A 16,624-nucleotide genomic window follows, 5' to 3' on the forward strand; every position below is an offset into this window, starting at 1 on the left:
TATGGGATTGCATACGGGATTAACAGGATCTTGTTAGTTCCCTTGTGTTCTATACTTTAAAAGTGTTCATGTCATATAAATGAGCATGAGTTCAATTTAAACTCTCTTTCTAATCTGTCCTTTATTTTGTTATAACCATACCTTCCAGAAAGAACAACGAAAGGAGAAACGGGAATCAGCTCGCACCTTCGCTTATTCAGGAAGATTCCCTGAATGAGCATGTATTTTATGCCCAATTCAGAGTTATTTTTACTACCTTAGATTATTCAGTAGTTACTCATACCAATATATAGGTTGTTGTCCTATCTAGGCTTTTGATTCTTGCTCAGCAGAGTGAGAAGGAGGAGCATAGAAAGAAAGAGAGAAAGAATAAGAGGACCAGAATAGGTAGTTTAAAGCCAAGGTCAAGGGGTAGTAACCATTCCCAATTCCATCAGAAATTCTTAGCCCCAGCTCTTCCTTCAGCCAATGCACCAGTGCCTAGGTTTAAGAATGACATTCAAGATAGAGCACCAGGCTTTAAGTTATAGGATAGTGGAAACAGTGGTCGTACCCATCCATTTTGTGAAAAATATGGTAGAGATCACCTAGGTGTGTGTAGAGCTGGCAGTGATGTATGTTTTGGATATGGTAATCCAGGCCACAGGATGCGAGAGTGTAGAGTAATGGCTCAAAGGGGAAAGGATTTGCACCAACAGGGTTAGCCCAACCGCCCTCCAATTCCATCCAGTCGCCTGACTCAGTAAGGCACCAATTCTTGTGCCACCAATGTTCAAAGTCAGAATAGACTTTATGTACTCCAGTCCTGACATGATCAAAAAAGTTCTCTTGATGTAGTTATGGGTACGTTACATGCCTTTCACATTTATGAATATGTTTTACTAGACGTCGGAGCCTTGACTTGTTTTGTAACCCCTTATATAGTTGTCAATTACAGTGTCAATCTTGAAACTTTAGTAGAGCCTTTCTCAGTGCCTCCCCCAACAGGTATAGCTATCATAGCCAGACAGGTATACAGGAACCGCCTAATTACAGTATTCTAGAAAATCACTTTAGTTGATTTAAAAAAAAGACTAGTTCAGTTTTAGTTTCCTGATGATCCTGTCATTAAATAAAGGAGTAGTATCTCAGTAATTATGATTTAGACTTGTCTTTAGATTCTTTATCAGAATCCTATGATAGCATATGATCTATAATTAGAGTTATGAAACCCTAAGTTTAGCAATAGTAGTAGAGTTGGGATAGTGTTATCTAAATTGGGCAGATTATATTTCATGGGGTTAGCGGTATGAAAGGAGAATTAGTAAGCTTGAAATAGTGTATGTAAGAATTTAAGTATGAATGAGGCTATTAATATATGATGTTCTTACCAACTAAGTTATGAGGTATAGATTAGTGATGTCGGACGTTCAGGTATGATATCAGTTCTCATGGTTTAGGGAGAAATATAAGTTTAGAAATGTGGTGTTAGTAGGAGAATGTTCATGTTATGTGTTAGAATCTAAGTTTGAATCTTTGAGGGTTGTGCTAATAGAAAGAGGAGTTGAAAATTCTAAGTTAGTCAACTTTAAGTTGTTACATAATGATTGTTGGGAATATAGAGGGCTAAGAGTTATATCTCAGAAGAAAGTACTAGAAGAAAGTTTACATTATCAGGTGTCATCTTCCAGGGTGAGTTTATCATTTATGTTAATTATTATACCCCCAAACTCTAGAGTAAAGTGATTGTAGTTCAACTAGAGTTTAAATGGGTTCACAGACTTAGAGTGATGGATAAAAGCTAAGGCGAAGATGATATAAGAAGAAAATCAGGCCAGGCTCTCAAATTCTAGTAGTGATGCCATTATGTTGTAGAACAACACTAGAGAGGAAAATGCCCAACCCATTCTTATCTCAGCGCTAGGTTTTTAGTCATCATGATATCTACTCATGCCTTACATGCCAGATCCATGATCATAGATCATGTTTGTTCACATTATAGAAAATCATGTACGCTTCCAGTTCCTAGTATAAGGAGTTCCAGTTCACCCAGTAGTTTGAATCATATTCTATGAATTTATGAACTTCAAACTCAGGTCATGTAGCTCATGACTCATGTATTTATGTTTTACAGTATGCTCACTTCCCATGACTCATGCTAAACTCTTAATGATTAGCGAAATTCAGATTTGTGTCATGTATGTCCTCAATTCAGACCTCTTTGATGAATCCATGTCATTGATACCTTATTCCTCAAGCCTCAGTTAAGTGTTGAAGTCATTTTGTCATGCTTCAGGTCCTCATGTTCTAATCTATTTGTGACCTTTCCCTACAAAATAATGGTAATGATGAGTAATTTGTTAGAAGTTCATATGTAGTAATGAAGATAGGCTTGAATATCATGTTGGTGCATAACTGGATAAATGCATTGTGTATAGTAGATGGCTAGTAAGAAGTTAAATGTAGTTGTTGAAGAGGTAATAATAATTATTCATGAGAGAAAGAGTTATAAAAATGCAGGGTCTATAGAATTTAGGATTCAGACAGGTGTTACAGTGTGATATGTACATTTTGTAGATTCGATTAGGCTTGAACATAGTGGGAGAATTCAGTCCAGCTCAGACCTCAGTAGGTAAAGTTATCTGTGCCTATGTGAATATTTTAGTAGCCTCAAGAGAAGTGCGGTGTTGAAGTAGAAAGCATAGTTGAGGGAGTAGTTTAGAAGTGTGTCTAAGATTGCAAGTTAGTAGTTGCAGTGCATAAGGGATAGTAACTCTATCCTAGATGATGTTTCGTAGGCCTGTGTCCCATATTACAGAATTTTAGCCATGATGTGACTTCTTATTCAGATGCCTTATTTAGACAATGCCAAGATTCCTTTCTCCCTAAAGTCATTAGGACATTATAAAAAGAGTTTTCAAGAAACACTCCAGTTAAGTATAAGCTTTCAGTATGAGTTAGTTTGTATAGCCAGTAATTCAGTTTAACAGTTAGGCAGATAAGCTCCTATTGTTTTCATCTCTCCTATTCATGAGGAAATTCCTTCACGACCATCCATGCAAGTCATAAATTCGATTTAGTTCATGCATCAGGCATCATTTTCAGATCCCAGATATTGAGTTATGATTCAATTAGTAAGTGTCTCGTTCATCATCTCAGTCTTTCCTCAGTATTTTAGCTAAGTCAGTATCTTCTAGGGGATATAATGTCCCAATGGGGAGATGTACTATAATCCCCTGAGATTTCATGTCCTAAAACCTTCCATCTCCTCTTCACGTAATAAGATCCAGCTTGAAGTAATAGGTACACATAAGTTGACTTTCTCATCTCTATCTCAGTTTTATAACCATTCTCATGTCATTCATGCATTCACGAAACTAGTTTAGTCATGTGTCATGTTTCAGAATCAGTCACGTAATCATGTTGTCATCACGTATATTCAGCATATAACCAAAATTCCTCTCTGCTTTCATCTTAACCAATCTCATTCGAGGATGAATGTTCCCAGGGAGAGATATTGTAATACCTCAAAAATTTAAACCAATGTTAGGGATATACTTCAAGCTCATGAGAAATAAATTATAGTGTTTTGTTAGTTTTATGAGTGAGTTTGATGTATATTAAGGCCTCAAATAACTCCTAGCTATTAGATGAATCAAAATATCCCTTATCGATTAAGTTCTTGAGAAGGATGTTTCTATAGTCAACTTCAAAAGAGCATATCTTTCGTTATATTATGAATTTTTGAGCTCATGACCCACCAATAGATAGATAACTGAATTATCTTTCCAACTATACCAATTTTGCCTAAATCCAATAACTGAGTAAAATGTTATAGCATTTTTTATGTGAGGCAGTGGGCTGCCACGACTACACTGCTCAGCAGTGCAATAACGGTGAAGCCAATACCGCTCAACGGTAAACCTCCAAACTGGAGTTGTCCAAAAGTAGTAGGTTAGCGCTATTAACCCTCTCATTGGTGTGATAGCAGTGGCACCAATACCGCTCAGCGATGGGCCTTAAAACCGCAATATTCCTGAACCGTTTAAGCTCGAGAGACAGTCCTGTCTTTTCCTACGACCCTCAAGTCCTAAAAACAAGGGATTAGACTTTATTATAAGCAAAATAAACTCATTTCTCACCCAAATTATCTCCAAGAAATCCTAAAGCTTCAACTTTAACTCCAAGAAATCCAAGGTTTCATCAATCCTTCCTCAAGAAAACCAAGGAATTATAATTCCCAATCCAAGAACGTTCAAGAAAAGTCAATTCTCTTTCAAGATTAAACCTCCAAGGTATGTTAAATGTTCATCCATGGGTCCCTTCCATCTACGGATTCGACGCATCCAAACTTTAAATTCAAAGTTGTAATCTTTACAAGTAGTTGTGATTTAATTGTGATTTTAATCATGAATTCCTATGAATTGAAACTCTATACCATGTTTACATGAAATTGTTGTTGTTATCAAACCCCACATGTTTGAATAATGTTATTTGTTAATTCAAATCATAATTAGTGATGTTGATGTTGAAATCGTGCTATTAATACAAACTTTAAACTATTCCCATGCTTAGCTTACACTATGAAGATCAAATGTTTGATGAAATGCCTACAAGAAGGAATTTTGAATAAATGCTTTCATATTATGCCCTCAAAGTTTAGTACTATTTTTCTATTTTTGCTATCCAGTCCTGGGGGTTATTAAAACCCAAAAATATAGTTGTTTACCTAGTCTCCGTATCTTCAGAATAGTTTCAAAATATGTTATGAGCATTATCAGTTCAACCAATTATCATAATCAGAACTTGAATAGTTCAGTATTCTGAGTCAGTTCAGTTGGGAGTAGGATTTATCATTAAACGAGTGCAGGGATGGTGCAACGCCCCAAATTTGATACCCAAAATGTTACACAGTGCTCATGATCCCGAAGGACCACAATCTAACCCATAACTAATATCTGTAACTCAGCACTGAATAATATATTATAAATATGCAGAATATAAGATTTAAGGCCATAAGGTTCAAAACTAAACTAATACTGAATATAAAGCAATGTCTGTAATGGGGTATAATAATTCCCAAAACTGAAATAAACTATCTGAAACATGTTGTAGACTGAGAGCCTTTAAACTATTTGAAATCTGTGGAGTTGATGGGATATGTCCCCAACTAACTCTGAACTACTGAAATAATAAAGTAATAAAAAAATCATGCTATCCTCGAATAATGAGGACTCACTAATAGTCTGGCTGCTGAACATTTGATTTACTAAGGATACTCGGGAGCTCGTGCTTCTAAACCTATGGTATAAAACACCATACCGCAAATGCACCAGTTTATTAAATATACTAGTATGTAAGTGAGGTAGGCTGAATACAAAGGGTTCATATGCATGAACAATACTACCTGACTGAATAACATGAACGTGAGAATATATGCATGAATACATAACTGTAACTGAGATCGTGGTAACACTGACTCATGAATTCTAATAACGTGGATTTACTGATATCTGAGTGCTAATACTGGGATACTGAATGACTGAGTCTATTGAGTACTGAGGAACTGATGTCATATAACTGATAAAGGAATGACTATTTCTGACAGTTTTAATTATGAAGAACTGGTCTGATTAACTGTATCTGGTAGTCCTAAAATCTGAATATTGATAACATGAGTTACTGATAACTAATATAGCTGATACGGAATGACTGTATCTGACAGTCTAGATTCTAATGGAACTAGCTGAGTTCTATACTGTACTGAGTGACTATTTTTGACAATCCTGAATCTGAATAACTATCTAAGATCTTTTACTGAGACTGATACTGAGACTGAGACTGTGGAAAGTAGTTATCTAACCTACATACCTCTAAGACTCCATTATGGCTGAGTTGGGGTCCAATCTGTAACACTAATTTGAAGGGTGTCAATACCGTGCCACTAGTAAGGACAAGCTCTGGGTGACCTTCACTGACAGTGTTTATCCATCTCATCAACCCTTATTTATCAGTGTTGATGTCTCAACCTATCCTGGCTACATAGTTTTGGAATGCAAGGATTGCTTCTAGGGATCACACCCTCAACTGTCATTGTGTGTGTCCTCATCCTTGGGTTCACTCGGTGCTAAATCCTACTCCTATCTGAATAAACACTGAACATGTTTAACTGAATTGAACTATTACTGATCGTATTATTTAACTGATTTAAACTGAGTTCACTAAATTCTGTTGACTGATGGAATACTACTGAAATATGATAATTGACTGAGATTACTTGAGATTCTCGAGATTACTGATATTACTGAGTAAGACTAGACTGATACTGAGTTTACTGAGTTTTTGTAAGTCACATGACTGACTGAATTCTATAGAACATGGCTTGGCTGAGAGTATCTTAAAAACTGACACAAGCTATAGACACACAGTTAAATTGTCGGGTACAAGTACCCCCAGGACTCGATAGGATGAAACTGACAGGATATGACATTTCTTAAACACATGACCAATATCAACAATTCATAATACATCAATTTAGGGATTTCATGAAGCACATGGTTATCATAGTCTTTTACATGAATGGAATTGCATATAAACATGTCATACTTTTATTAACCTATTATCATGGACATTCACTCAACCATTCATAATGCATACAATATCATGGAAGTCATTCTTGGTCATAGGGTAAAGCATGCATTTATCACTTGGTCATAATTAAGCTATATTGCATAATTTTTATTCTCTTAGGCATTTTATCAAACACCTAAGATGCACGACTTAGGGCATAGGCATGACCATCTAATTAATACAACAAAACTCCGTATTTCAACTCAATTTCACATGTTTCAAACCACATACTATCATAGGTTCATGAACAACACATAAAGATTCCAACTTGAGAATCATACAACCATAATCACATGAACATAATCAACCCACAACAAAATATTCACAATACAAGATTTAAAACTTGATTCTTGGGCTTTATGGATGAAAGGAATCCATGAATGAATATTGTGCATACCTTAGTTCTTGATTCTACAAAAATTGACGAAGATATTCTTAAATTTGAGTCTTGATTTCTTGAGCTAGGGTTTCTTGGCTTGGGAGAGAGTAACTCAATTTGCAAAAAAATTAGATGAATAATGATAGGACCATGTAATTTTAGGGCTAAGTATGTGCTTAAGCTGATTAGGTCCATGAAAAAAGGCCTAAAGGCCCTTGACATTAAACACTCAAAACTGATTAAAAATCCTAATTTTGGCACCCGGCGCGATGCGGCACTGTCACGCCGTGTTACTGGAAAGTGACAATTGGGAACTGGGCTGACGGCTCGACGCAGAGCTATCATGGTGCCATACAAATTCTAAAATCTGGCCATGATGTGACGCAGGACAAATCGTGGACCCCTACTGGAATTGGACAACTGCCATTTTTGCTTGTGGCGCGGCGCGCGACTGAACAACATGGCGCTGTTTTACGACGGGGACTTGAAATGGTCATAACTTCTTACCCGATTATCGAATTTGGGCTTATTGAGAATTGATGGAAAGCTTATTCAATTTCCCATAGTATAAAATTGAAAATATTAAAAATACCATCTATATAAAAATCGATTCATCTCTTAAAAAAAGCCTTTCATATTTTTGGGATGAATTTAAGATGGGTAGAAGTACGAGGTATTACAGATGACGGCTTCCCCGTTAGATTGGCAGAGTCATTAGTAGAAGTTCCAGTATTCTAGAACTACATAGCTAGCGTAGGATATGAGGAGTCACTCATCAGCTTAGGCTTGACTACCTCCTAGGTGTTACCTATCAGTTTAGGTTTGACACTCTTAGTCCTTCGGGATAGTACATCAGTAGATCCACACAGTTAGTATTAGTACTCGTGGCATGGTACTGACACCCTTCCAACTAGGGTCATAGGTTGGACCCTAATTTGCTCATTGGAGTGTATCGGTTAGATGATAGCTCGCACAGTCTCAGTCCAGTAATTCAGTTTTAGATTTTCTTGACCATAGTATATAGATATAAGTTATCCACTTATCAGTATTAAGTATATCAGTTTACAGATTATATTCAGAATATGTTTTATGCTTGGTCACGCATCCATCAGTATCTACAGATTTTATGCATTCTCAACATTTACATATTTCATGTATTCTATTTAGTACCTTATGCTATTTATTCAGCCAGTTATTACTTATGCACATGAAACCATGCATTTTAGCCTACCTTAGTTAGCATACCAGTACATTTAAAGTACTGATCGCATACTCTTTTCATGCGCTATGATGTATCATATCATAGGTTTGGATGCTCAATTCCTAGATTACGCATAGACTTTCTAGGTTATCAGCCGTAGCAGTGGTAAGTCCTCATATTTTGAGGATAGACTATATTTATTTTCATGCTTTTAGTTCAGTAGTTAGTTGGATTTAGTTGGGGCCAGTCCTATCAACTCTTATTCAGTCAGTAAAAGCTTTTCAGAATAGTACAGACAGTTAGTCGATTTTCAGTTGTCATTATCAGCATTATCAGTTTTGTCTTATAGACTTATAAGATTTATGACTTAAAACCTTATGGCATTCTTCAGTTTATTTCTGCATATGATCTTTTGATATAAGTTTTACTCAGTGCTCACAGCAGGTACCACCTCATGGGTTAGCTTGTGGTTCCTCGGGTCTATAAGTATCGTGTGGAGCCCAGGGTGTACTCTCAAGGTCTTACAGACTAGATTTGTTGGTTTGAGTCTCTTGATGTACAATAGTTTCTCCCAGCTATAGAAAACTATTAGAGACAGAAATCTATTGCTCTTTCTAGATAGTCTAAGGCTTGCTTGTACCCTCCTTACTCTCATCTTTCCTATTAGGCTTTATATGCATAGTCTTAGGATTAGTAATACTTGGATCTATATCCCTATCCTACTTAATTGTAGTGGCCATTTTAGGACCCTTCACCTTGTTTTTCCTGTAATTAGTACCACTATGCTCATATTTGTGACATACATCACACAGGTTTGATTTTCAATCATAAGACACTTGTTGCTCAACAATTTGCCCTTTCTCATTCCTAAACTACACTACCTAAGGTAAAGGCTTCCCAATATAGACTTCAACCAATAATTTTGCAAATATTTTACCTATTTTTCTCCTCAGTTTTCTTATACACTATTAAAGGCTTTAAAATCAAGCTGCCTATCTTACTCAAATTTTTGGCACTCCAGTATTTAAACTCCAGACCCAGTCACTATACCAACCATTATTTTCTTAATAGGTGTGGCAAGTCAAAATGTGACAAGTAAATTCGCACGGAGGGAGTAATATCAAGTCTTTAAAGATGATTTGGGGAATAAGTAATTAATGTTAAGGGTTATTGGAGGAAATTTATTTTTGTCTTTTCTTGATATGTGAAAGTGACAAGTAAAAATAAAAATTAATTTTAGAAATAAGTCAAAATTATGGGTGTCAATGGCACGGTTCGGCTGATTATTTTTAAAAATCATACTATCTCAGTTTTTTGAATATTTTACAATGTGCAACCAAAATTAGAGTTTTAGAAACCATCAAATCGTGTCGGTTTATCTTTGATACCGATACAGTTAGGTTACTTTTTGGATATTTTACTTCTATAGTGTCACATCTAAATACATCATTATTAAAATATTTATTTATTATTCAAAGGAATCAACCCATAAAGTGCAAAAATGATAAAACAGATTTTGTTTATCTACTAAAATATTTACTATCAAGTATGTGAAGTTTGAAACATCAACAACTTCTTTATATCTGCACACTGAAGCCTTAATATTTCATATCAATATCTTCTCCATCTCGAATAGGGTGAAATTTCTAAATTTATGCTTATAAATATACGATTTCTTGGAAAAGGCTCTCTTTTTTCACCAAATAAAAATTACGTCAGCTGTCAAATCTCCACCTAAAAGCAAAAACAAAAACATATGCACAGTTCATTGATAAACACTCTTAAAAGTAATGTATAATTCATTTTTCTACCCCATCTTTTAGTCAAAGTGAGGAAGGATTGTGGATTAGGAAGAAAATGATCAAATTGGAAAATTTCACTATAGTGAATATTTTCACTCTATACCCATACAAAAATTCAAAATTCCTAAGGAAAAGAGTATTTTTCCTTAAATAAATATTCATTTTGTGCTATTAGCAGAAAAATTACATGTTAAAGAAAATTAATTCCTTTTAACACTATGTTGATACCTTTCTCAAAAAAGGTTTAAAGTCTACTTCAGCCCCAGCAATAGAACTTAGCAAGTTGTCCTGACTCAAACAAGATGCAATGTTTTCAAGGCAAATTGAAGGAAAGAGTACGTAGTAATGTGAAAGAAAAATGTCACTCCATTAAGTATATAATCACACAAACGAAATGTGCATAAAACAACATCCATGAAATAGCTACTTTAATGAATACTAGATATGAAAAATCAAAGTTAGTAGTCTAAAGAGAGGATACAAAGTTTTAAAGCATACAAGTGCACTAACAACATATCTAATATAATCTATAAGTGGGGTCTGAGAAGAACAGAATGTATGTAAACTTTGCCCCTATCTTTGCGGGTTAGTAAGGTTGTTTCGGGTAGCCTCCAAATGCAAAAGGAATAGAAGACTTCGAAGCAAAATTGCAAGGCAAGAAGAAGGAAACTATAAATGTATGCAAATAGAGAAAGAAATATATTCAGTATTCAAACAAGGCAATGCTTGTATAAAGAAAGACAACTTAGAAAATCTGTTCAGACTATGCAAACCAGGCAATCTGTAAAGAAAAATCCAAATTTATAACAAAAATGGAGGAAGATGTATCTCGTATCAGTGAGAGTTTTTGATCGAAATAACTAGTGAAGATCAATAGTGAAATTTTCTCCAGATTTAAGACAATCTGCACAAAATATGGCAAGCAAAATTTACTTAATAGATTTATAAGTTTACACATAAATCATAAAAATTATAAAATTACTAAAAGATCTTATTACCTTCTTCAATTTCCTCAAGCGCTTTAATAATATCCAGTGATTCAACCAAATCAATAGGAATAGAACACAACCAATTTTGTGAACAAATAAGAGCTTCCTTTGTTTTTGAAGTTAAATACTTCTAAATGAATCATTTACACGACCGTCTGGACTAAAAGCTTGTTCACTAGATACAGTAGACAATGAAAATACTAGAATATCCTTGGCCAGTTTTGAGATAATAGGAAATTTAGTTCCATTTACTTTCCACCAAGCTAAGACATCAAACCACTCTTTCTTTCTATGATCAACTCTTCATTTAACTATTTGGGTACGTCTGATGTATTCTTATATTTCTTTAATGATTTCAAGTGCTTAGCAATTGAGAATCTAGAAAGTCTAGGCTTTTATCAGATTCATCAATATTCGTCATAATGAAATGTATGAGTCCACCAAGTACAAAGGGACAAGGTCCCTTAGCCAATAAATACGGTAAAGAGGATATAAAAGAAAAGACAATGTGGGAAAGTAAAGTATGCACAATGTTTACGTGGAAAATTCCTTGATCAAGAGAGGTAAAACAATTGCACAATGTTTACGTGGAAAATTCCTTGATCAAGAGAGGTAAAACGATGACCTGTCTCATAGAATTTCTTAACGTTCCACAAATTTTCAAGCAACAAAGTGATTACAGATTCCAATGATCATATGAATTAAACTCTTAATCATATCCTTTTGTATTAACTCTACTACAAAATGAATGTCGTAACTTATACTACAACTCAGTTGACTAAATCTAGTCACTAGTCCTAAGTGACTCTACCATGGAAGAAACACCACCCAAAGTGGAAAGAAAGACTTAAACAAATGCCAAGTGACTTAATTAATTAATTATAACTGATACAACTCAAACAAGGACTTAGAAAAGAAACACATCTATTATCCATTATAGTTCAGGAGTAGATTTACCATATGAGAGCAAAACACAAAAGATTCAAGTCTCAACAATACTAAGTTAGCACTTGATCAGGTCCCTTGTTGAGGTATGAGCAGTGTTCACATAAAATGACTTTTGCTTTTGAGAGAGATCTTGATTTGTAAAAACTCAATTTTGTTGTATGTGTGTGAAGTCCTTTTATAATAGATAACAAAAACTAGAATTTCTTCCATTCGTCAAGGTTGGATGCCTCTACTGTAATACCAACAACTTCCTGCAAAAAAATTACAGCATTCAGCTGTACTTAGTTGTCATTATTTGAGACAGACTTCGTATGGGACTAGGAACCATAGATACTGTCTTTAGTCATTTATTTGATCCTTTATGGAATAGTTTGATCATCAAAACCTCAGAATAAAATAGTTTCCCACTTTTAACGATGACAAACTATTCCCCTGTCGCCCAAGACCAATTTGTTTATAGTTACTTCAAGAATTTTCCTTGCAACTACTATACAATGATTCCCCCAGTCACAAAGACTTGGTACCTATAAATCCTCTCTGGATAAGGCACTATTAAGAACATCTTCCCTCTTTTGGCATCATTAAAATGAAGAACAATAAACCAGGTTAAGTAAGAAGCAAAAGAAGTTAATTTATGGCCATTGAGGCTACACTGACATGAATGAACATACCAAATAGAAGAGAGTAGATAGTATACAAATAAAGTTCACTTTATTAAAAATAAAAAGGTAGTACCATACATATAACATAAAATAAATCACTATGTAACCATCCTATGCCACAATGAGATAAAAAGAAAAAATAGATGACAACAGTCAATTAAGTTTAGGTAGATGAAGGTTTAGGGACTAACAAAATGAGAAACATGTCCATTTGGGCACTCTCAGTAGCATAGACATTTAGGAGATTCTTATCGAATTCCTTGACCTCATTAGAGAGACTCTTAACTTTAGTAGTGAGTGCAACAACTTGGGCCTTAAGCTCTTTATTTTAATCCTTCACATCATCTGAGGCACTAGATCCCTTAGTAGAGAGTTGTGGCATCCTCTTCTTAAGCTGTGTGATCTCGGAATCTTTAGTAGCCATAGTTACCTGCATGTCCTCCAACTCTCCATTCAAACACTCATGAACCTCTACCAACTCAGACATTTGAGACTTGGTCCCCACTTTAGCCTCTACACATTTATTTTTAATCAAGGTGTTCATGGTAAACATTTGCTTTACTGTACCGGAAACTCCCTTCTTATACTTCATATTAAAGTGCTTAAATACCTTAATGAGTAAGTATCCATAGAGGGACCCATGTTTCCAATCCTTAACATCCATAATCTTATACATATATTCAATAATGCAAATTAATCAACTTAAATTTGTTGAGGGATTCCGTGAGAAATAGGTCAACTATTGAGCAACAATGCATTTCTCAGAACGAGGCAATAGAACCTTGTTCACAAATTCAAAGAGAAACTTGAATTTTTCTTACTCTAGCTTTGGATTTTCCACCAACTTTTGACACTGACTGAATGAACTTAAGTGAAGGTTGTAGATTCCTCATACACCCAATCCTATAAATAGGGACATCCAAAATTTTCCTAAGAGATACCTCATCTAAAAAGATCTCCACTCTATGCACCATCACAGTTAAACTCAAACCATCCTCAAGAAAATTAAATTGTGAAAAAAAATCCTTGACTTTTGCTACATGAATAGAGGGGACTGTATTTTAAAATAAATGAATCCAATCCTGATGCTGGATGAACTCAAATAGATCGCACATCCCAGATTGCTCAAAGATTTTAGGATCAAAGACTCTCCCAGTCAATGCCTTTTAGGACTTTATGATGTGACTCTCCTCCCTAGTGAGATTTTGAATTGGTTACTGTATTTTTCTTATTTTGGAAGAGGTACATAGTTCCTAAACTGATTGAAAAATTCCCTCAGATGAATATGGGTCATCTTTGGGACTAGGTCCCTTGGTCACCTCCTCCCTTTTTTCTCTTAGTTGGTATATGTTTTCCCTCCTGCACCTTTTGATTTAGGTGCCACAGATTTTGTAGGCTTCAAACTTCCAACCTCCTTACACTTTTTACTTATGGTGATAATAATTTCATCATCAATGTCCTTCTCCCTATTTTCATCCTTAATATCAACAACCTCCTCAAGAGAAGAAGTAAGTTTTTCTCCCTTAGACCTTTTCTTAACATTATTCTCTTGAATGGTGGCCCTTTTACTGACCTTTAAAGTATCACTAATAATCTTCTTCTTTTCCCCTCGAGTACTATAAGACTTCTGTACTGGTCTCTCAAAGACCTAGTCCTTTCCCTTATATGTCCTCCTTTCTACCCTATTCCAAGTGAGATTTACTAGTTTATTCTCCTCCCCATTATCTCTTTCATAGGAGGCTGAAGTATGTCTTTACACATAATAGCAAAAATTAGGGTCCCATCATATCTAGGGCTTTGAGATTTTTGTGGGGATTTAGTAGAGAGAAAAGAAAATCCCCTTGGGTTGATGGCCAATCTAGTAAGGCTATCATCTACCCAGTAAGTCCCAGCCTCTCCGTTGTTAGAGGTTCCCATATTCCTCAGGTAGGTTACTAATCAAAGCCCAAACTACACCTCTAATTGAAGATTAACCGGTTGTTGTCAAGTAAAGAAACCCAACTCAGGTTGGGGTCGAAACCACCGGGAGTATGTAACTTGTCGCTATAGTTTATTGAAATCAATTAAAAGTACTGAAAGTAAAAGGCGGGTTTTTGGTAGAAATCTTGAACAAGTAACCAAACTCGAATTCTTTGGTTGTAAACAGTCAAAAACAAACTCTAGGGTTGAGTTCCCCCTGGCTCCTAACTCAATAGGCTTATCGTGCTCAATCCACTATCAAACTGTTGTATATGTAGAATTTAATAAGTTAGGTGTCACCAATCGCCTCTTAGAATACTTTTTTGAATTTCACTCATCTTCTTTCGATCTTAGAGTATCATCTTACTAACCCTTTTCTTGGACCCCAATTTGAACTATCTCCTCTCGGTCTCAAGTTGATTAGATGTAAGTTAATCGTCTTAAGTAGTTAATATAGGTAAGCTTATTTCAGTATTTAACCCCTAATCAATGTTCTGATCTCTTTTTCCTAATCTCTCTCTCTCTCTTGAGTTCGTAATGAATATAGGTTGGATACTAAAATTAATAAGTACAAAGAAAACCACAATACATACATATCACGACCCAACCTAGGGCCTAGCCGTGATGGGTATCTCAAGTCCACTGAGGACCAAAGACCACCCTTTTTGCCTAGCCAAATAGAACATAACACACCTAGCAGTGGCTGAATTCTGAACATATAAGAAGATAGAGAAGTAATAAACTCAAAGACATCTAGGAGTGTCAACATCCATACCCAATCCAGAGTAATATCCACCAAAGCCTCTACTAATGTAAAAATAATCTAAGTTGGTACATGCCCCCGACTCTAATAATGACTATGAAAATGATAATTTAATATGAAGTCTTCAATTCTATTTTATGGAAAGTAACCAATGGAATGATCAAGTCTTCCAGAGAATGGAATCTCACTATTTCACTGCAATGACTGATGAACCGAGATGATCCACCTAACACTATGCAGGAAAAGTAGGCTTGCCTTCGGACCCTGCATCGCGTGGAGATACAAAATTCGAAAATGGTTAGTGGGATGAGCACTATCATGTAACTCAGAGAAGGTATAAAATAATGCCATTAAAAGCCAATACATATACTATATATATATATATATGCATATCATGTCGGGATAGGGAACAAGGCTTAGCATGAAGTAAAACTTTATCTTGGACTATGTAGCCCAATTATTATAATAGGCACCCATCGGCTATATCGGTTTAGCTCTCCCTATGGAAAGGGCCCCAGTGCATGTTACTCACATAAATCAGAGGTATCAAGGAAGAATAGGGAATGCCCCAACCCTAAGTCAATCCAAGATACAAATATGTATCAATAGTGTGAACTATGAACATGGTCATAAAGACCAACCCTCACATCGACAAACACGAGTTTCTAGTACAAGTTATTCAAGACCCATGCCTTCACGGCTTAGCTACATAACCCCATTAGGCCTAATTAAAACAAGTTTTACATAACCCATCCATTAGCCACAAAATTATACATTAAGGCAAACCCCAAGTATCGTCATACCATATGCTTACAAGCTTATAATCATGTCATTATAATTCCATTACCTTGGGGAAATTCCTTGGCCCCCTTTGTTCATTAAATAAAGTTAGAGTAATACCATGACCTCCTTTAGTTATCAAATCAAATTGGGGGAATGCCTCGACCCCCTTTGTTCATTAAATTAATACATAGCTAATAAGGCCTTCAAAAACTATGTTCATTGTTTAACCAATTATGCAATGCAATAGTATTGGTGAGTAAGTCAAACAAATTAACAACTCCATAATTTAAAGCCATTACACAAGTAGGTTGAGGGAACATAAATATTCAAAACCAATTTATAAGTTCAAATAACAATCTAGGGGATTACCTTGACTCCCATTCCATTTCCCACACCCATACACCCCGTTAGTTCAAAAACATTCAATTTAAAGCATGAACAACTCATGAAAACCATGGAAAAACAATTCAAGAATCATCCACTCTAAAATCCTCAACCTATGTCAAAACCCACATTCAAATCCATACAA

Source organism: Capsicum annuum, chromosome 12 (genome assembly GCF_002878395.1).
Source record: "Capsicum annuum cultivar UCD-10X-F1 chromosome 12, UCD10Xv1.1, whole genome shotgun sequence".
Taxonomy (NCBI): Eukaryota; Viridiplantae; Streptophyta; class Magnoliopsida; order Solanales; family Solanaceae; genus Capsicum; species Capsicum annuum.